The 24,103-nt window shown below is 36.0% G+C and overlaps 2 long non-coding RNA genes across 2 annotated transcripts in view; one reads left to right on the top strand and one right to left on the bottom strand.

Annotated features, from left to right (window-relative positions):
• Positions 1-14,383, top strand: part of LOC309486292 — a 431,359-nt gene extending 416,976 nt beyond the window's left edge. Inside the window, exon 2 of the long non-coding RNA XR_014201461.1 lies at positions 14,100-14,383. This is a non-coding gene — a long non-coding RNA (uncharacterized lncRNA). The remainder of the gene's footprint in view (positions 1-14,099) is intronic.
• LOC309486072 lies at positions 901-1,779 on the bottom strand. The gene is made up of 3 exons (XR_014201381.1): positions 1,649-1,779; positions 1,478-1,548; positions 901-1,390 (listed from the first exon to the last, which is right to left on the bottom strand). It is a non-coding gene; the product is annotated as an uncharacterized lncRNA (long non-coding RNA).
• Positions 14,384-24,103: the final 9,720 nt, after the last annotated feature.

Below are 24,103 nucleotides of genomic sequence, written 5' to 3' on the forward strand. Positions count from 1 at the left end.
CAAAAAGGCCTTGTCAATATGGTGGATAAAAAAAAATTATGTTAAGTCAAATTAAATAGTCAAAGTCTACTTGCACTGGATGTGCTGGTTTTGGACTCATCACTGGCTGCAGTCCTGACTTCATCTAAATCAAACGTCTGCGATTTAGCACCTACTAATGCACTCGCATTCATGTAAAGTAGACTTGTTGACAAGTTTGGGTGAGTAAGGGCAAAACGCACAAGATATAGTTCAGTCAATGCCACTTAGATGGAAATATCACTTCTTTATAGCAAAAACAAACTGCTGCAGAAAAAGTTAGGTGCCATGCAAAATGTAATTTGTAATTGCATAACTTTTTGGCTACTTTGTAGTTGTACTGTTACTAATTACATTTACTCAAATAGTTTACAGCTCTGGTAAAACTCTCATAAATAGCTGGACATAAAAATCTGTGGTTGAAATAGCCACATCAAATAAGGAAAAGATAGTACTTGGTTTTGTACTTGCCACTTTTTGCAAAGTAACTATTTTTACTTGAGTAGTTTTGAGCTATTATACCTGCGTTTATGTTTAATGTGGTCCATGAGCACATAAGATAAATGATTACACAATCTGATATTAGGTTCATATTTAAAGTAATTCGACTGCACCTACACAAACATAATTTTGAATTACTGTCCAGCCATACTGTAGACTTAAGTTTATATTTCTGAATAGTAGTCCTCGACTCATACTTGGACATGAAAGGTGATTTTTTTTTTTCTTGGAAAGGGATGCTGACTACGCCAAGTCTAGATGATTATAAATTAACATTCAAAGGAAAAAACAAAAACTCAGATAATATCTACAAGGGCTAATTTCTGTACAAACCTTCAATTTCAATCTCATCCAGTGACTTCCCCTGCATGCTGGAAAGGTTTCCTTTCTCCATTGACAAAAGGAGTTTGGAAATCTTAGCCAGTTGTGTTGTGGGAACTGGTAATCTGTAGAAGTCGCGGTGAACACGGATGTCGTGACCCAGGAAATCTGCAACCTGATCAAGTTCATTGTGTTTTAAATTAAGGACTTGTGAGAGTGTGGCAACATGTTTCCTGAGTTGCGTTGACCTAAGGTACTCAGGGTGCTTTGCTCCACACTGGCTTGCATGAACATGCAAACAATCATGTCCTCTGTAGTGGCTCATTGACGTTGGTCTTGCAAACAGGAAGACATTTATGGCACAAATGCCACATTCAGTTCTTCTACTGGCAAGTAGTGACAAAGCATATTCTGACTCTGAATCAGGTATGTATTCCTTGTCAGACATGTCCTCAGCATCATCAGATGATATTTGGTCCAATTCTGGATGTGGAATTTTGTCCTGATCTGACAGCAGTTCATCCTCAGAAGCCTTAGGAGACTGCTGCGCCTGAATTGGTGAGAAAGCAAATTATTTGACATGGTGATTGAATCTTATAGCCAGTTCAAGTTCAACACTCACTTAGTAGATACTCACCTGTGCTGTGCTGTTAAAGTCATCTCTTTTAATTTGCTTGAGGCAGGATTTATGCCAGACCCCTGAACAAACTGGAACACATTTGAGTAAAATAATGTTAACACTGCAGGTCTATTTAAGTGGTTAGAGCACAACACATTACACTCTATACTAATTCACTAAATATCTAACCTGTGCATCGATAGCCAAGCCACTTGAAGGAAGATACGGGTCCCACACAACGAACACACTTGTCCAAGGAGGATACTGTTGCGCACACAAGGCGGTGTTTTTGACACTGTTGGCGAAAAATTTAATTGTAGTATTTATTTATGCCACATAGTTTGGACAAAGATATTTTATATTTACGCCACATAGTTTGGACAGAAAGATATTTCATATTTACATGTCGATATCCAATCATTTTAAATCCAATACCAATGTGACATTTAATTTACCTCATACATATGATTACCCTTTTATTGCATTTTGTTATTTATAGCGTATCTTATTTATATGCAGCTTATTTAAAGCATATCCTATATGAAGATATACCTTCTTCATATTTTTAAATTGTAGATGGGGAATATGTAGTTAGCCTCAGTGCCAGGAGCTGACTTCTTGTAGCCCAGTATAACTAATAGGGTGCCTATCCATTACATGTAACCAAACATCTTAGAATTCACATTTAACCAACATACAGATCCAATGCAGGCAGTCCAAGTGTTCTTAAAAACCAAAGTGACGCCTCTGGGGACGGGACCCTCTAAACTGTATGGACCTCCCAAGTCATATTTGGGTGGGGTTCAGTGTTAGATACACATACACTCAGATATTATACTGACTGTCCTTCCATTCCATTGTCCACATAAAGCATGTTCTACTCAGGTGACTACACACACACACACATACACTCAGATATTATACTGACTGTCCTTCCATTCCATTGTCCACATAAAGCATGTTCTACTCAGGCGACTGTCCACATAAAGCATGTTCTACTCAGGTGACTACACACACACACACATACACATACACTCAGATATTATACTGACTGTCCTTCCATTCCATTGTCCACATAAAGCATGTTCTACTCAGGCGACTGTCCACATAAAGCATGTTCTACTCAGGTGACTACACACACACACACATACACATATATTGAAATAGGTTGACAGATTTAACATTTTGCCACAAATAAGTTGTACATCAAATTTAATTTACCTCTCCAACCTTGGTGAGTGGGCCGAGCTCTGGACTAGTCTGATTCGGGTGGCTGACGGCTGTATGGGTGCACTTGCTCTCAGTGGTCAGCTGTAGAAGATCAAACAGAGACAAAGGACAATAAAGAGAAAGTCCTGGGAGCGTGATACTAGAGAGGACATTTGACATCTGAATAAAAAAAGAAACCATTCTAGTGTTGACAGAAAGACAGAGGAAAACCTTGCTTTAAAACTCACTGACAACTTTTCTGATATTAACAATCAAGTGCAAGATATTAATAAAAATCTATCTTTTGTGAGGACATACCTCTTCAGTATCATCAGTTGTGGAAGGGGGATTTGTGGTACAACACATCTTTGGAGACATTTCATCATCAAGGCCCTGTAAAAAGGAAAAAACAAACAAAAAATATTGTAGACCGTGGACTATGAAAACTACACTGATGAACACATTTGTGTTCACCGCGACTTCTACAGATTACCAGTTCCCACAACACAACTGGCTAAGATTTCCAAACTCCTTTTGTCAATGGAGAAAGGAAACCTTTCCAGCATGCAGGGGAAGTCACTGGATGAGATTGAAATTGAAGGTTTGTGCAGAAATTAGCCCTTGTAGATATTATCTGAGTTTTTGTTTTTTCCTTTGAATGTTTGAATGCAGCTTATTTAAAGCATATCCTATATGAAGATATACCTTCTTCATATTTTTTAATTGTAGATGGAGAATTTGTGGTTAGCCTCAGTGCCTGGAGCTGACTTCATGTAGCCCAGTATAACTAATAGGGTGCCTATCCATTACATGTAACCAAACAACTTAGCATTCACATTAAACCAACATACAGATCCAATGCAGGCAGTCTTAAAAACCAAAGTGATGCCTCTGGGGACGGGACCCTCTAAACTGTATGGACCTCCCAAGTCATGTTTGGGTGGGGTTCAGTGTTAGATACACACACTCAGATATTATACTGACTGAAGCTTGAAAAAGCATGTTTAGACAATGTCCTTCCATTCCATTGTCCACATAAAGCATGTTCTACTCAGGTGACTACACACACACACACACATATATTGAAATAGGTTGGCAGATTTAACATTTTGCCACAAATAAGTTGTACATGAGATTTAATTTACCTCTCCAACCTTGGTGAGTGGGCCGAGCTCTGGACTAGTCTGATTCGGGTGGCTGACGGCTGTATGGCTGCACTTGCTCTCATTGGTCAGCTGTAGAAGATGAAACAGAGACAAAGGACAATAAAGAGAAAGTCCTGGGAACGTGACACTAGAGAGGACATTTGACATCTGAATAAAAAAATAAAAACCATTCTAGTGTTGACAGAAAGACACAGGAAAACCTTGCTTTAAAACTCACTGACAACTTCTTTGATATTAACAATCAAGTGCAAGACATTAATAAAAATCTATCTTTTGTGAGGACATACCTCTTCAGTATCATCAGTTGTGGATGGGGGATTTGTGGTACAACACATCTTTGGAGACATTTCATCATCAAGGCCCTGTAAAAAAGAATAAACAACAAAAAAAGATCAATTATAATAAATATCTTGAAGACAAGATGTTCCCTGTGTAGCATTCAGTGAAAAGATATCATGGCTGTATTTCAGTGAGTGTTTTGTGGAAAACATGTAGTCTCTGAAACGGTTCTTTAGTCACTGAACAGGCCACATGACTACAGTCTGTAGACTATGAAAACTACACTGATGAATACAGCATTTGATTACTTTGTTGTTTATCTATTGTCAGCCAACTTCGTAGAATGATTGCACTTCTAGAATAATTGACTAAGCTTTTACATGGAGTGAGGTGTTAGTCCTTTTATAGTTCTTAGATTTGCTATGATTCTTTTAAATGACATCTTGTCATGAATTTTCGTCAGTGCTGTTGAATGGGTGCCTTTCCATTACATGTAACCAAACAACTTAGCATTCACATTAAACCAACATACAGATCCAATGCAGGCAGTCCAAGTGTTCTTAAAAACCAAAGTGATGCCTCTGGGGACGGGACCCTCTAAACTGTATGGACCTCCCAAGTCATGTTTGGGTGGGGTTCAGTGTTTGATACACATACACTCAGATATTATACTGACTGAAGCTTGAAAAAGCATGTTTAGACAATGTCCTTCCATTCCATTGTCCACATAAAGCATGTTCTACTCAGGCGACTACACACACATACACTCAGATATTATACTGACTGTCCTTCCATTCCATTGTCCACATAAAGCATGTTCTACTCAGGCGCCTGTCCACATAAAGCATGTTCTACTCAGGTGACTACACACACACACACACACACACACATACACTCAGATATTATACTGACTGTCCTTCCATTCCATTGTCCACATAAAGCATGTTCTACTCAGGCGACTGTCCACATAAAGCATGTTCTACTCAGGTGACTACACACACACACACACACACATACACTCAGATATTATACTGACTGTCCTTCCATTCCATTGTCCACATAAAGCATGTTCTACTCAGGCGACTGTCCACATAAAGCATGTTCTACTCAGGTGACTACACACACACACACACACACATATATTGAAATAGGTTGGCATATTTAACATTTTGCCACAAATAAGTTGTACATCAAATTTAATTTACCTCTCCAACCTTGGTGAGTGGGCCGAGCTCTGGACTAGTCTGATTCGGGTGGCTGACGGCTGTATGGGTGCACTTGCTCTCAGTGGTCAGCTGTAGAAGATCAAACAGAGACAAAGGACAATAAAGAGAAAGTCCTGGGAGCGTGACACTAGAGAGGACATTTGACATCTGAATAAAAAAAGAAACCATTCTAGTGTTGACAGAAAGACAGAGGAAAACCTTGCTTTAAAACTCACTGACAACTTTTCTGATATTAACAATCAAGTGCAAGACATTAATAAAAATCTATCTTTTGTGAGGACATACCTCTTCAGTATCATCAGTTGTGGATGGGGGATTTGTGGTACAACACATCTTTGGAGACATTTCATCATCAAGGCCCTGTATAAAAAAAAAATATATATATATATATATATTGTAGACCGTGGATTATGAAAACTACACTCTGATGAACACAGCATTTGATGACTTCATTGTTTTTGTTCTTACATTCTGTAATGGTCAGTATCATCTATGGTGTGCTGGTTAGGTGGTGCTAACAAAAGCTATAAAAATCATGTTCCACCTGAAGCTTGATGGAAAATGTACAGTGTTTTGGTATGTGAAATGTTCTATGGTTAAAGCATTTCTTATATGAGAACTAACAATTTCACAAAGTTAGTTAAATAAAGTCAAGAATATAAAAACACTGTTTTTAACTTTTTTTTTTTTTAAATAACACTCTACACACAGCATGTTTTGTATATTGATCATTGTGGTTGGTTATGGTACCAATTAATTTATCTTACAGGTTTAGTACACTAACAGAACATCATAAACACATTACATTTATTTAATGGCCTGAAAGTACTCATATTAATGATATCACAGCCTTCCTGTGTCACTGCAACTTCATATTTAAACAAAATAATGTTGGGCTACTAAGAAAATATTTAATTCTATAAAACAAACACAATGTCTGTAGTAAAAGTTAAGGCTTTAACTAGCTTCGCCCTGCTCATTAAGCCATGCGGTAGCCACAGCTCAACTTAACCTAGCTAGCTTTCATTTTAAAAACAAAACTACCAAATTTGACCTGCTCGCAATGTTACTTCTGTCCTCATCTCTACCTGATGTCCTCCACCTCTTTAGCCCGAGGCTTAATGAGCAGGACATGTTGATAGCCACTCAAGCTAGCTCAGCTAATATTGTGGTAAATATATAGCATTTTACAGTAATTGTAAGTTACAAGTTACAATTTCTTGCAAATAGGAAACACTTCATGCAAAAATGCAACTATATGTATAAATATAATTATTACCTGTATGTATTTAATCCAGTAAACCCAACGACGTCGAGCTGACACTTCCGAGGTGTGGTCCATTAGGTATTTAATTAGCGACAGCTGGGCCATGTGCTGTGGGCGGAGCTTCCCGTCGACTTCTGTTTGTTACCGCCCACGTGCGCAAACCAGCCAATCACAAGACGGCCCGCCAAAATGCACCGTGTGTATCAGAAATGTGTATGAAACTGCAATATAAAACCCAGCTGTGGGGTCGCTGTTCTATACACTGGCATACACTCAAAATCAGGTCAAGTGGTAAATAAGGACTTTCAAAGAAAAAGAGAATTTATGTTGTTCAGACACTAACAAATGCAGTTACACTCTTTGATTTATGAGGACCTTGGCATAGTCCCCGTATTACCCTTAGGTCCGGGGAGCCCAGGTGAAATGTCCGGCGTGTTGTCCGTGTAAACCACATATCCCAACACACACACACACACACACACACACACACACACACACACACACACACACACGACACTGCATTAGAGATCTTTAACATACTGTATGTAATCTCACACACGTCTCAATAATGTCTGAGACTTTGTCAAGTCAGCTTTATTTATATAGTGCTTTTTACAATCGTATCAAAGCAGCTTTACAGAGATAACAGGAAAATAATGCAACAGAGTTTGTTTCCAGAAGAAAATAGCATCAGTCCGGCTTAAGAAAGGTCAGTTATGGTTCATTTTTGTTGCAAAAAAAGTTATTAATTTAGTTCATTTACATATATATAGCCACTTTGGAGTAAACCGTGCTGTCATCGTCCAGCTCAGTTCAGTTCTCATATAATGATATCAATGCAGGAGATCAATAATATTGTTGAATATTAAATATGCCCAAATAAGCAAGCCAAAAGCCGAACGCGAAAAGGTGAAAAAGGTGACAGTGGCAAGGAACCAAAACTCCATCAGGTCTTTGTCAAACTTTGTCTATAAGAATTTTAGGACAAAACATCTAAGACAAACTTCATTAAAAGGGACTTGTTATGCAAAATTCACTTTTACATGGTGTTTTAACATAAATTTGTGGCAGTGTGTGTGCACAACCACCCTGTAATGGTAAAAATCCCCCCACTCCTCTATTTTTAATCTCCATAACTCATAAGCCGTGTCTCAGAACGAGCCGTTTGGAGATTCTACCATCTGTGATGTCACATATGCTTAGGCCCCGCCCACGACTGCTGACAGACTCCGCCCTATTAGCATAGACTCCGCCCCTCAGTAAGCTGTACACAGTCCACCATGTTTATCTCCTCGCCAGAGCAATCAAGTATTCTTATTAAAGCTACTAAAGTTATTCAGTCACGAGCAGTGAGTGATTTTCTATTTTTCTTTTGTTGTTTGATTCATATTATCAGCAAGCAGAAGCTACTGTATATTTACACTGCTTTCACTTTAATACACAGATCTAATAATATACACATGTGATTTCTTTCCCTGCTGTTGCGGTAACTGACTGTGTTTATGTGAACTGTGTGTTTTTGACATAACCTTGTGTGTATTTGACAGTTTAAGCGCAATAAGACTTGAAAGGAAACTTCGTCTGTCATCCAGCTTTCAGATTCGGATGTGTGCACGTTTATAAAAACATATATCTGAAGTTTAGACTGATATGGCTTTAAAACACACGCAGATAATAAACTTTCATAATGATGAAGAACTGCAATGTCACGTCATAGAGATGATAATAAAAACCAAACAGATGTTTTAGTTTTTGGCAGAGTATCCGAGGCATGAGCTGTACAGGCTCCGCCCTCTTCTGGAAAGGGGGCGGGGAGCAGCAGCTCATTTGCATTTAAAGATACAGTACACGCACGAAACATCAAGTTTTTCCTTCCACTCAAAATGAGTATTTGCAACATGGTATAATAACTGATCCGTGGGGTATTTTGAGCTGAAACTTCACAGACACATTCTGGGGACACCTGAGACTTATATCACATCTTGTAAAAAGGGGCATAAATAGGTCACCTGTAAGGCTCTCGAGATGTGAGTGAGCAACATCTGACCCATTACATTTCCCTTATTGAAAAGATGTATTAAAATTGGTGAACTAAGATATTCTACCCTGAAATGTCTAAGATATACTATATTGCCAAAAGTATAAACCAAATATAAATCTTTGGAAAAACAGAAATGTTAAAAGAATGTGTTTAAGAATTATTATATTATATTATTTTATATTGTATCATATTATATTATATTATATTATATTGTATCATATTATATTATTTTATATTATATTATATTATTTTATATTGTATCCTATTGTATTATAATATATTATATTATATTATATTAGCCTATATTATATTATTTTATATTATTTTATATTATATTATATTACATTACATTATATTACATTATATTGTTTTATATTACATTATGTTATTTAATATTATATTATATTATAATATTTAATATTATATTATATTATATTATATTACTTTATATTATATTATATTGTTTTATATTACATTATATTATTTTATATTATATTATATATTATTTTATATTATATTATATTATATTATTTTATATTACATTATATTATTTTATATTATATTATATTACATTATATTGTTTTATATTACATTATATTATATTATATTATATTATTTTATTTTATATTATATTATATTATATTACACTTTATTTTAAGGTGTCATTGTTACAGTGTAATTATATATTTAAGTACTGAGTAATATTAAGCCAATGTACGTACTATAGGATTAGAGTTTGGTTGAGGGTTAGTTGCATGTAATTATGCATAATTTACTGTTATTACTACAGTAAGTACATGTAACATATGTAACAAGGACACTGTAAAATTAAGTGTTACCTTATATTATTGATAAAACTATAAGCTATTTGTATGTATGATGCCTACTGGAAGTATGACGTTTAATGGTGGAACATATACAAATATTCGATTGCATCCACATTCGTGTGAGACTCGTCTGATGGGCCAAAAATATTTAGCTTTTCTTTTCCTATTTCCCACCCAGCTCCTCTCCTCCCTCACATCTCACGGCATCTTCACATGTCGTCAGGGAAGTTGATTGTTCCCCCTCTTTAATTGAATGTTATCTTCTCCTCTGTGCTATTTCTGCTCAGGCCGTTTTGTTCTGATACAGCCGGCCTGCAATTTGCCATGTGAAAGAATCTGACGGGGGTGGATGAGCCTCTCGCTGCTGTGGAAAAGTCTTAATCACTGTCCTCTACAGCCTTTCATGTAATGTGACAATTAAGAGTCGAGCTGAAGGAAGAAACTCCCTCTCAAGCTTTTGTTGCAGCAGCCGGAGGAAGCATGTTAACTTCAGCGAGTTCTTCTCAAAGGTTTGGGACTTCATGTATTAACCACTGAACTGAAGAGATACTAATGGCTCATTTTGCTCTCGGGAGGGAACAGGACTCTAATCATGGCTCTCCCTCTCTCTCTCTCTCTCTTTTTTCAGATAGATTTTCATCATTTTTGAGCTATAAATAACTTTATGCTTCCTCCAGGGATAAATGAGAAGATAAAGTGTGATCTTGTGGCCTCAGACTGAGTAATTTGTTCTTAATTACACATCCTTCGTCACAATGTCCATCGTCTGTCTGCAACCTGCAGACCTCAACCGGGAAAGAAGGAATAAATCACGCTTATTAAAGTAAACTAAAACCATAACCTTAACAACTTAAATAAATAAAAAAACTTCTACTTGCCTTGTCTCATTTTCGTTTACTTTAACTTGATGCACTAAAATAACTCAAATTAAAATAAAATTACTAAAAACTACTGTAAATTAACATATTTTTGTATAAAGTCTAAAAATGATGGAAATATTTTTTTAAAAATGCAAAAATTACAATAAATTCAAAATATTAATGATACTCAATGATACTAACATAACACTTTAAATAAATAAACAATTAAATTGTAATAACTAAAAGTAAAGCTATTATTATAAATACCCAGTCAGTTATTTTACCACCAAAAAAAAAAAAAAAAAAAAAAAAAAAGGACGAAAAAGGTTCTGTTTTGGGATATGCACCATATAAATACCATGTTTTTTGGACACATACCATGGTTTTGTTGATACCATGTTTCTTAGGTAAATACTATGGTAACATCATGGTATATCTTTGGACATGTAATGCCATGTTTTGTTATTTTGTACATGAACCAAGCAACACCATGTTTTTATTTTTTACACGTCCCATGGTACCACCCTGAATACCATAGACCTACTATAGTAAAAGTCTAAAAACATGGTAGTCCCGTGATATTCTTCAGTGGCACATGACTATGGTAAGCAATCAGTCCCATGGTACTGTATATATTCAAGCATGGTACAGTACTAGTAAATATGGCCTCAAATTTGAAAATCTCTCACACAACCAGAAAAGAGAAATGTCTCTCAAAAATCTATGAATTAATGTTGCTCAGCATTCATTTGTGATCCGAACATCTTACTGTATAATAAGACCTTTCTGCACTGGCCTTGCAGAGCATGTATACGTTACATTCATTAAATGCACATTCACACTCAACATTATACACTCACACACTTATGCGCATACAGGTACATGCACATGCTGCTGAGACTTGTTTGCAGGTTTTGAATAATTCATAGTTCTTGTTTTTGATGAATAGTGCATCGCAGCATATGGAGTTCCTCTGGTCATAGTCAAGGTTCTGCAGCAGAATTACAAACAAGGCTCATGGGAAAGAGCAGAGGCCGGAGAGATGATATCACAAAACAAAACGCATCGCTGTTTATCCTTCCTTCCTTATTTACGCCATGGAATAGGCGAAAAATATTTTAAAAAGTAATTGCGACTAAAAACAACAAAAAAACATGTAAACTTTTTACATGTAAAACATGTAAAAATGAAAAAAAAACATGAGATGTAAACTCGGAATTCCGAGAAAAAAAGATTCTGAATTTTGAGATTTAAACGAACAATTCTGATTAAAAAGTCTGAATTGCAAGATGTAAACTCAGAATTATGAAGAAAAAGTCTGAATTGCGAGATGTAAACTCAGAATTCTGAGGAAAAAGTCTGAATTGCGAGATGTAAACTCAGAATTATGAGGGAAAAAGTCTGAATTGCGAGATGTAAACTCAGAATTATGAGGGAAAAAGTTTGAATTGCAAGATGTAAACTCAGAATTATGAGGAAAAATCTGAATTGCGAGATGTAAACTCAGAATTATGAGGGAAAAGTCTGAATTGCGAGATGTAAACTCAGAATTATGAGGAAAAAGTCTGAATTATGAGATGCAAACTAAGAATTATGAGGAAAAAATCTGAATTGCGAGATGTAAACTCAGAATTATGAGGAAAAAGTCTGAATTATGAGATGCAAACTAAGAATTATGAGGAAAAAATCTGAATTGCGAGATGTAAACTCAGAATTATGAGGGAAAAAGTCTGAATTATGAGATGTAAACTCAGAATTATGAGGGAAAAATCTGAATTGTGAGATGCAAACTAAGAATTATGAGGGAAAAAGTCTGAATTGTGAGATGCAAACTAAGAATTATGAGGGGAAAAGTCTGAATTATGAGATATAAACTCATAATTATGAGGAAAAAATCTGAATTGCGAGATGTAAACTCAGAATAATGAGGAAAAAGTCTGAATTGTGAGATGCAAACTCAGAATTATGAGGGAAAAGTCAGAATTGTGAGATGCAAACTCAGAATTATGAGGGAAAAAGTCTGAATTGTGAGATGCAAACTCAGAATTATGAGGGAAAAAGTCTGAATTGTGAGATGTAAACTCAGAATTATGAGGGAAAAAGTCTGAATTATGAGATATAAACTCAGAATTATGAGGAAAAAATCTGAATTGCGAGATGTAAACTCAGAATAATGAGGAAAAAGTCTGAATTGCGAGATGTAAACTCAGAATTATGAGGGAAAAGTCTGAATTGCGAGATGTAAACTCAGAATAATGAGGAAAAAGTCTGAATTGCGAGATGTAAACTCAGAATTATGAGGGAAAAGTCTGAATTGTGAGATGTAAACTCAGAATTATGAGGGAAAAGTCTGAATTGTGAGATGCAAACTCAGAATTATGAGGGAAAAAATCTGAATTCCGAGATGTAAACTCAGAATAATGAGGAAAAAGTCTGAATTGCGAGATGTAAACTCAGAATTATGAGGGAAAAGTCTGAATTGTGAGATGTAAACTCAGAATTATGAGGGAAAAGTCTGAATTGCGAGATGTAAACTCAGAATAATGAGGAAAAAGTCTGAATTGCGAGATGTAAACTCAGAATTATGAGGGAAAAGTCTGAATTGTGAGATGTATACTCAGAATTATGAGGGAAAAGTCTGAATTGTGAGATGCAAACTCAGAATTATGAGGGAAAAATCAGAATTGTGAGATGCAAACTCAGAATTATGAGGGAAAAGTCTGAATTGTGAGATGCAAACTCAGAATTATGAGGGAAAAATCAGAATTGCGAGATGTAAACTCAGAATTATGAGGAAAAAATCTGAATTGCGAGATGTAAACTCAGAATTATGAGGGAAAAATCTGAATTGTGAGATGCAAACTAAGAATTATGGGGGGAAAAGTCTGAATTGTGAGATGCAAACTCAGAATTATGAGGGAAAAAGAATTGTGAGATGTAAACACAGTTTTAAGATAAGAAGTCTGACTTGTGAGACAAAAAGTGGCAATTGCTAATAGTTTATGACGACGAGCTTCAACAAGGAAACACCCGCCATGAATTCTCTTCATTGTGAGCGTGTTCGCGGCAGAGATGAGACCCTCTTAAAGGGATAGTTCACTTTGAAATTAATTTTTGGTATGTTTTAGCTTACCTCAAGGGCATCCAAGATGTAGGGGTCTTTTTTTCCGCAGTAGTTTCAATTTTGATATTTTTAGGTCAAACCGTTCTTGTCTGTCAGTCATATAATGCAGGTCGATGGTCATTATCTCAAAGAGCATGCACAGAGTCCAAATTAAACAATTCCACATCGTAAGTACACATTGATGGCCTAAGACACGAAACGAGCGGTTTGTGTGAGAAAACGAACAGTATTTATATCGTTTTTACCTCTTATACACAGCCACGTCGAAGTGATCTGATCTGACGTGTGCGCAGACTGGTGCATAGAAATATACACACTAGATGTCGCCTTGTCTACGGCAGTTCATTGGAACGAATGTCTTTAAGGCGACATCTAGTGTATATATCTATGCACCAGTCTGCGTACACGTCAGTACACGGAGAGGAAGCGCTTCATGCGACTGGCTTCGAGAGCTTCACAAGAGCTCGATCCCTGCAGGTTAAAGCCGGAGTTTGCCCTGTACAGCTGAAGCTTCTCGAGGAGCGGGACACCAGGGAGGGATGAGGACAATGAGATGCAGAGCTGCAGATTTAGCTCGGGATATGTAGGGATTTGTGAAGGTCTGTGTCACGTCGAAAACAAACTTTGAGCCGCAATCGCAGGCGGGACTGGTTAAAGGGATAGTTCACCCAAAAATTAAAATTAGCCCATGATTTACTCACCCTCAAGTCATCCTAGATGTATATGACTTTATTTGCATCTGTCCATCAGAAAAGTGCATCTATCCATTATAAAAGTGCATTTATCCATAATAAAAGTGCATTTATCCATCATAATAGTGCATCTATCCATGATAAAAGTGCATCTATCCATCATAAAAGTGCATCTGTCCATCATAATAGTGCATCTATCCATCATAATAGTGCATCTATCCATCATAAAAGTGCATCTATCCATCATTAAATTGCATCTATCCATTATAAAAGTGCATCTATCCATCATAAAAGTGAATCTATCCATCATTAAATTGCATCTATCCATTATAAAAGTGCATCTATCCATTATAAAAGTGAATCTATCCATTATAAAAGTGCATCTATCCATCATAAAAGTGCATCTATTCATCATAAAAGTGCATGACATATCCATCTGTCTTTTATCATGGATAGATGCACTTTTATGGACTTCAAACAGAATCGGCCATTCACTCCCATTATAAAGCTTGGAAGAGCCAGGACATTTTTAATATAACTCTGATTGTATTCGTCTGAAAGAGGAACGTCATATACACCTAGGATGACTTGAGGGTGAGTAAATCATGGGCTAATTTTCATTTTTGGGTGAACGATCCCTTTAACTGCCTGGAAGCGGCTGGAGTGGGCGGGTTAGTCAGGCGTGTGGGTTGAGACAGGTGTTGTAATAGTAACACGGGTCTCAGTAGACGTGTGTGTTTTCATCTTTAAGTGTTGTCTAATGACTCATTTCTTTTGCGATTCTTGGCCTCGTTTCAAAAGAAACTTTTCGTGCACCAGAAACATTCCTCTAGCTTTTTGATGTTAATTGTCTTGCTTAACAGAAAGAATACCATACTTGCAATGCATGCTTTTTATTCACTATAAGAGAATTTTGATATAAAAAAAACACTCTATTAATCAGAGCTGTTGCATGTTTTGTTTGTTTTAAATCTAATTCAGTCCAAGCCAACATGAAACAGCATATTCAACACATTGTATATCTGTAATGTGATGCACTTCTGAGTGAACCAGGATATTCAATGAGGGAAAAAAATAGGTCAGGGCTTGATTTTATCCACCGGGAGTTGATTGGATTGTAAAAAAAGTAGCAGGTACACACCAGCATGAAGAGTTTTCTGTGGCGGTTGTTCATTTGGCACAAGAAGTATATGACAGCCAATCACCTGACCTGTAAATGCCATGTGACTGATCAGGAAAAACACAAGTCTGCTTCATGCTGTTAAAAGCCCTTCAAAAGCCCTGATTTCAAATTATGTGACTTGCAAAGAAATCAATTTGTCAAAACACATGGCTACTTTTAAGTGGCTGTCAATGAAGAAAGTTGTTATTTTCCCTCAAAATGATGTAGTTACGACATCTGCCAGCAGCAGGACTTGACTGGATAAGAGGAAAGTCATTTTGCACATTCAAAAATAAAGTGCATGTATTCCTCGAGGATAAACGTGCACTGATGAATCCCAGTATTAGGAATTGCATGTGCAACACAGCCTTGCATTTTGATCAAGTGTCTTTTTCAACTGGTTAGAGAGTAAATAATTGGAATTTGATTGGTTAATGAAGAAGCCACGTTTATATTTGTGCCTAATAATCATAGCATGCAAGAATTATTGCTTCCCAGACCGTAGTGTGTTGAAAACAGTCAAAGACTCCCATATGATCTACTCATTAGGTGGATATTTAAAGTGCATGCTCATAAGGCTAATATTTATAGGTGAACTGTGCCTTTAAGACTGTGAGTTATTGAACAGAAGTGATGCACAGACAGTTAATTATTATTCTATAAAGTTTAGTTGCCTGTTTTCTTGGCTGTAAATTAAAGTGCATGAGCTCAAGGGTTCACGCAGACCATGTTTAATGAATGAAGCATTGTTCCAAGCAAAATTAATTAATATTTAATCTTTATAACTATTTACCATCTGTTCAGATCAATGCAGATGCCTTTAATCGCAAGTCATGTGGAGCTTTTCATGCAAAATACTGAAGTCTTTTTATCGAAGAGTGATAATGTCTCGAGGTGAACGCTTGTGAACGCTCATGAACATTCACCTGTGTCTTCGGCAGCTTCAGTGTTCCTGTAATACCCTTCCTGATATTTTCCAACTCTCCTTGTGTAATGGAGGGAGATGATCCGATTTGCCATCCGTGATCTATCAGCGTTTCCATCTGTGTTGGCCATTGCGTTTTAGCCCACATTTACATTAATAACTCTCTCCCAGAAAGACAGAATTACTTTGGGGCTTTTTAACGACGCCAGACAGAAATTCGATTAAGATTAATTCGAGCCGAGCAAGCAATTTTGGGGGAGGTTAGAAGCAATTTCTCCGCACATCATTGGCTACACAATGCCTCTAATGCTGTGAACGTAAAAGCCTCTGTATTACCGACGCTCCATCTACCGTTTCCATCTGCACACCTCCGTTATTCTCCCAGGAAAAGCCCATCACCCCTCCTAAACTCTTCAAACTTTGATGCACATCTCGCAATTAACGACCTGCACTGCATTATTGGAAAAGGAATGAGCCTTTTGGGTCCTTCACTGAAATCAGAGGGAAGACTATAACAGAACGGCTGTGTTCACAATAGCATGCTATATATGTATCATATGCACATTTTCTGTATGCATGCAATGCAATAGTTCTTTTTGTCTTACTAGATTCATTATTCAATCACTAATTAAAGGTGAAGTGAGTCATTTTCTTAAGTTAAAATATGCAGATCACGGTTTAATATGCAGAGAAAAATAAAAGAAACAGCTGTTATTTTTCCATTTCCATTGAAAGTGCAGTATTTCACCTTTAAGACATTTATAGACAAACTGTGATTAAAAATGCACTGTTTGTCAATGCATATTGTTTCACATGTTTGGTGTAACAGCTTTTTTTTTTATGTCTTCTGGATCAAAATTACAAAAAATACAGTAAAATGTGTGATATATTATTATAATGTAAATCAGCAGTTTTCTGTGTGAATATCTAGTAAAGTGTAATTTATTCCTGTGATCAAAGCTGAGTTTTCAGCATCATTACTCCAGTCTTCAGTGTCACATGATCCTTCACAAATCCCTCTAATATGATGATTTGATGATCAAGAAACATTTATGATTATTATCAATGTTGAAATCAGTTGTGCTGCTTCATATTTTTGATATGTGATGCATTTTATTTTTCAGGATTCTTGGATAGAAAGTTCAAAAGAACAGCATTTATTTAAAATAGAATCTTTTCTTTTGTAACATTATAAATGTCTTTACTTTTGATCAATTTAATGCATCCTTGCTGAGCAAAGAATTAATCTTACTGACCCTAAACGTTTAAATATTATAGCTTAAACCCAGCTTACAGGGAACATTCTTCCAATATCATTAATAACTTCCAATAAACATTAATAATAACTTTCATTCAAAGTTATCTGGTTTTTGATAATTTTCACAAAACGTTTGTCTGACCATTTTTAAATGAGAACATTCAAAAGTAACAGTTGCGTCACGTAATGTTTGAAGAATTATGAAATGGAATGTTTTATCAATGTTCAAATAACTAAGAAAACAAAAGGACATTTTGAATGTTCATAGAACAGTAAGAAATAACATTGTCAAAATATTTCACTAAAAAATGAAAATTCCGTCATCATTTACTCACCCTCAAGTTGTTTCAAACCTGTTTGAGTTTCTTTCTTCTGCTGAACACAAAAGAAGATATTTTGAAGAATGTTGGTAACCAAAACGGTTGATGGACCCCACTGACTTCCATAGGATCCTATAGGAAAACAAATACTAAAGAAACATTTATGATTATTATCAATGTTCAAAACACTTCATATTTTTGTGGAAAACCGTATTTTTCAGGATTCTTTGTAAGTTCAAAAGAACAGTATTCATTTGAAACAGGATCTTTTGTAGCATTATAAATGTCTTTACTGTAGATCAATTTAAATGCAACATTATACAGGAAGATGTATATAATGTAGTACAAATGGTCATTTTTTATTTGTGAAATGATAGTGCAGTCAAACAGCAGGTCGTAACACAGTTTCTTTCACTTTCCAGAGATTTTCATAAAAGGTCATCCCTGACCGCGAGAGATACATCGTCTTTGCTTAATACAGATCACCTGCCTCCGACGGATGATTTATCACGCCGAGGCCGCCGGAGAGATGTGAGCAACGGTTCGAGTTATGCCTCGACGGGCCGCATTATGATGCTGTTTAAAGCAGATTCCTCGGGCTAGAAGGACTATCTGCCGTCCGATCCTTCTTCTTCCATCAGACCCCTGCAGAAATCAAAGCCGGGTCTCAGACGGCGTGGGACGGGTGTAAGCGGCGCTCAATATGAGCTGACCCCTGACGGTAATGGCTCTCACTGGGTGTTGCACAGTCATTTGTCTGGCAGCGAGGTGACATGGAGAGCAAATGTTTGTCTTGGGTCTGTGTTTACACTGTTTACTTGAGCTTATGAGAAACCTGAAGATTAATCTTTCCCATCTCTCTCTCTCTCTCTCTTTTGTCCTGTGTCTTACATTCCCACTGGCAAGGTGTCGAGACCTATTATACTAAATGAGAAATAGCCTATCATGATACAATAGGGTAATTTATAACTCTGTTTTATGTTGACGCTTTAATCGCATTTTGGCCAATTAAATAAGAGATAGTTCATCTGAGAATTACCATTCTGTCTTTTACTCACCTTCATGATTTTTTCTTCTTCTTCTGTTTAACAGAAAAGATGTTTAGCAGGAGACCCTGGGGGCTTTTTTCTATATAATCATATTTATAGGTTTTCTGAAGCCACACAGCTTCATGCGAGATAAAAACTCAAATTAAAAAGTTTAAATCTCATTAGCACTTACACTACCGTTCAAAAAAGTTTTTGAAATAAATCTATACTTTATTCCCCAAGGACAGTGATAGATCGACAGTGATAGTAAAACATTTATAATGTTACAAAAGACTCTATTTCAAATAAATGCTGTTCTTTTGAACTTTCTATTCATCAAAGAATCCTGAAAAATAAAATGCATCACGGTTTCCACAAAAATATGAACTGCTTTCAACATTGATAATAATCATTAATGTTTCTTGAGCATCAAATCATCATATTAGAGTGATTTGTGAAGGATCATGTGACACTGAAGACTGGAGTAATGATGCTGAAAATTCAGCTTTGATCACAGGAATAAATTACACTTCACTAGATATTCACATAAAACTGCTGATTTACATTGGAATAACAAATCATTTTTACTGTATTTACCATCTTTTTTTAATCAAATTAATGTAGAATTAAAATATAATACCGACCCCAAACTTTTGAATGCTATAGTGTATTTTGCATGTTGATCATTTGACAGTTTCAGTTCTCATTCACTTTCATTATGGAAACAGTGTGAAATCATGAAATAGTTCAGAAACACTCATAATCCTGTTTAACAAGGTGTTTCTCGTGTTGGTGTATCGCCGCACTGTGAGTATTTGATCTGAACTGAACAAAAGGATATTTTAATCCTATACTGTAAAAAAAATAAAAATCCTTTAAATTTACGGTAAAAAACTGTCAGCTGTGGTTACCAGAAATTTACTGTAAAAATATACAGTAGCAACATTTTAGGTTTTACAGACTTAACTTAAAATGTACAGTAATAAACTGTATTTCATTATCTGATATAATGTTAATATACCGACCTATTGAAGTATTAATATCTGTTTCGTACCATTGTAATACACTGACAACCAACAATAACAGTAGTAATGAGTCACATGACCAATCAAAGCTCATCACAAGAAAGTTAATACTAATATATATATATATATATATATATATATATATATATATATATATATATATATATATATATATAAGCTGCACAGTGTCATTCACACAAACATTAAACACCATCATGGTAACACATGACATTTAAAAAAATACAATAAAAATGTATTTAAAGGGACTATGTGTAGCTTTTTAGGTATTTTATTATCTAAAATCAGTATTTTTATTCATAAATATGCCCTCAATGGTGTACAAATACCTATGCCAATGATCAGACTAATCCTCGTAAACGAAGAATTTATTATCTTTATATACATGGGACGGGTAAGTCCACGGAGGCTTCCATGTAGTTCCGCCATCTTGAAAAACTATAATAGCAGAGAGGGACAAAAAGTACTAGGCCAACGCGTTTCCACAACGCGTTTTCGTTCAGAACCAGCGTCACGTGACTGAAGTCAGCAGAAGCGGAGGAGCAGAGCAGTGAGAGGCGCTTGTCACTGCCCCGGCAAGTTTAAAAGGCTGCACTGCACGGTTATTTATACACCGTTCATTCATACATACATATGAGTCACAGGATAAGGAGTCCTCGTCGTCGAAAAAGTTCAAAATAGACCGTAAAAGGAAACGTGACCGGAGATTACAAAAACAAGGGTTATAATGTCGGGATAGCTAACGCAGGAGAAAGCTTTCAAAAGAGACGCTGAAGTTTCCTGCTTTCTTCTCGACAGGTAAGTCAATGTTACGGCCTTAATTACAAGCTTTTTTTTCATTGCTTGGTTGTGTACTTTATCGCGAAGCAAAGAGGACATGGAGACTGACAGAATAGACAGAGCAGGTTACTTATGATATAAAAAAATCTCAGCTCTCAGATTCTGTCACTTTTATTACGAAATTCAAACAATATATACTGTTTTTGGCGCTTGTAAATGTGACGCGAGTCACGACGGATCCCTAGTGGCACGTGAACCGATCATCTCTAGCTAGTAAATAAACACAAATGAACAATGTTGAAAGATACAGTACAACTTACCGAAATGTATATTCCTCATACATTATATCGACCAATCAATCAAACAAATGGTAAACAGCTGGAGAACAATTATGTATGTCACAACATTTACCTCAGGAAAGCCATTTAATGACCATAATAAAGGCTAGCAGTTAGTTGGCTAGAAAAAAAGAGCTATAAAGAGTGTTTTGCTAAATATGTGTACTATATTACATATTTATTACATTTGTATTTATATCATTAAATAAAGTTATTATAATAATAAAAAAACGCATTATGTATCTTTCTGTATGTTTACAGCATTAGGTGAGTTGTTTTTTTCTTGAGAAAAATTAATGCCTATCTTGTGTAGATATCCCCCCCACCCCTCCATAAATCTCACTCCAAGCAAAACTCAAAAGTTGGCAGCTATGTTATATAGACAGTCGAACATTTATAGTTAAAAGTTAAACAGACTCTTTGATGAATAGCAGCTATTGAGTAAAGTAACGTTAGAGAAGGCTCTGATGATGATGATATCTAACAATGCACGTACTTAAAAAAATATAACGAGTAAAGAAGGCATTACTACTAATTACCATAGTTAATGTTTTTCACAGTCAGTAATTGATAACTAACAATCTTTTTTTCGTTGTTTCAAGTTTCAGTTTCACCAAGAAAAACTCGAAGTGCTATTATAAGACATCCTGTCATAGCTTTTTGGTACATAACAGCTACCGTAGATGCAACGCGCATTTGAAAAAGTGAGGCGCTGGAGAGCATTATTCATTTGAATGCAAAATACAATTTCACCACTAGATGGGAGAAATTCCTACACAGAGTCCCTTTAACAACATTAAATGTAACATAAAACCCTAATGTCATAACTGATTAGAAAAAAAACTAAGAAAACTATGAAGAAACAATACATCAAATGTGAAGCGTCACGCAGGGAATTGTGGGAATGTCAATTTACGGTTTGTCACAGTAAATTATACAATGACTTGTTCTTTTTCACTTCCAAAAACTGTAAATTTAACGGTATTTTTGTACCATTTAATGTACCATTAGATCTATCACAGTTATTTAAGGAAACTTTCTGTTAACCAATTAACAGTTTTCACTATAGCATTTTTACAGTCTTTTACTGTTAAAATCACGAACATTTTTTACAGTATTGGAAACATTCTCCTGTCATATTCACTTTAAACCCCACTAGTATCTCTCTTGACAATTATAATAAACCCACAGTAGATGGAAATTCCCCATAATATGACAAACTCACAATCACCTGGCCTGAGAGTTTGATTGACACGTCAGTTCTTCAGCCATCTGTGACGTCAGTGATCCTTCAATAATCATCATAAAATGATGATTTGCTCAAGAAACATTTCTGATTATCAATGCTGAGAACAGTTCATATTTTTATGGAAACTGTAGCCTATACATTTTATTTTTCAGGATTCTTTCATGAATATAGAAAGTCCAAAAGAGCAGCATTTATTTGAAACAGAATGTCACTTTCGATCAATTTAATGCATCCCTGATTAATAAAGTATAATTTTCTTTCTTTACTGACCTCAACATTTTGAAACAATATTGAATTTAGTGAATTCGCCCTTTTCGATCTTCCAATTTTTTATTCTAAATTTCAAACGTTCTTTATATAAAGCGTAAGTTTGTTTTATTACCCAAACGACTCGTTGTGATTTGATTGGCGGATGCTTTTACTCAAAGCAACTTGCAGTGCATTTCAGACATCCATGCATCATGACCACAGTAACATAATTTCACAAAACCACAAGGCAAAGAAAATCATCAGACATTATTGAGTTCAAATTAGCACAGTGATGAGAACCTGAAGGAGTCTGGAAAATGATTAAACAATTTGGCATCATATCTCTTTGTTCACTTGGCTAATCAAGTGTGAAACCCGCTCGCAGCTCTGGCTTTCTGACCTTGAAGCGAAATCTCTGAAATCACTCCATATCTGGCTGGAGAAATTGTGTTTCACGTGTGGAGAATGAGAAAGTGTGTGTTTAATAGCAGCCCTGCGGCAGAGAGCGAGAATTCGCTTCAATATCCGTTTCTGTTGACGCTCTAGTGCTGTTCATATCTCAGTGTGACAATTTATCAACAAACATCCATATTCTCCGGCGCGGGGCTCGACTTTCTAAGTTAAGAGTCGGGCGGAGAGAATCCGTGTGGAGTCGAGGCTCCCAGTGCAAGCAATTAGGAGAACCAGAGCTAAAGAGCTTTCCCAGAGACTCGCTCCAGCGACCAGGAGCCCAGACTACAGCCGACGCCACTGAGACTCAAAGACGTTGAGAAAAGACCAGCCTCTTCTAAAGCACATCTACAGGGACCGACGAACATCATTTTTCATTTCGTTATAGCAGCGGTGTGATCGATGGCCTCGCGCGTGTAATTCCGGCGTAATAACGCCGTCAGATTCTCATTCTGTCTGGCTTTGAGGAATAACAAGGTTGTTAGTTGAGAAAGGTTACGCTGATTAATGTCTTTTTCTCTTATCTGTGGATGATTTCTCAATAATGGTGTTTGATTTACGTCATCATTGAAGTCTTGAATTATTGAATTATTCATGACGAGCGATCGTGGAGTTAGCGATGCGTTTAGACCCGTCCTGTTGCTCTCTAAAGAATAATCATGAATCTGTGTTTTGACACCAACAGAAATTCTCAAGGTGAACGTTTTTATGAATGGACGATGAAAAGATTTATAAAGCCGAGGCCATGTGTGAACTATTAAATATTCGCTAGAAGAGCAAACCATGCATTTAGAACAATCATTTAATTCTAATTCACATATTCAGATTTATTATTTATATTGACCTACATATTAATTTATATATAATTCAGATTCATAGACCCAAACCAAATTCATAAGCGATTTCAAACATTATTTTTGATATGGCGTAGGTTATATACTGTCATCACAGATATCAGAATGATTCAATTCTGCATAGGCCTATTGTAAAGGGATTCCACTGGAGGCCAGTTATAAAGAACCCAAGTGCAGTTTTTTACAAATCAAACAAAACATGAAACAAAAACATGGCGTGGCATGAGAACAAAGACCAAGGCATGAACATGAACTTACACAACAGCAGAACTACAGGATGCCGGCTGCCTACCAAAG

This window comes from Leuciscus leuciscus, assembly GCF_965113295.1.
Source record: "Leuciscus leuciscus genome assembly, chromosome: 22".
Classification (NCBI taxonomy): Eukaryota; Metazoa; Chordata; class Actinopteri; order Cypriniformes; family Leuciscidae; genus Leuciscus; species Leuciscus leuciscus.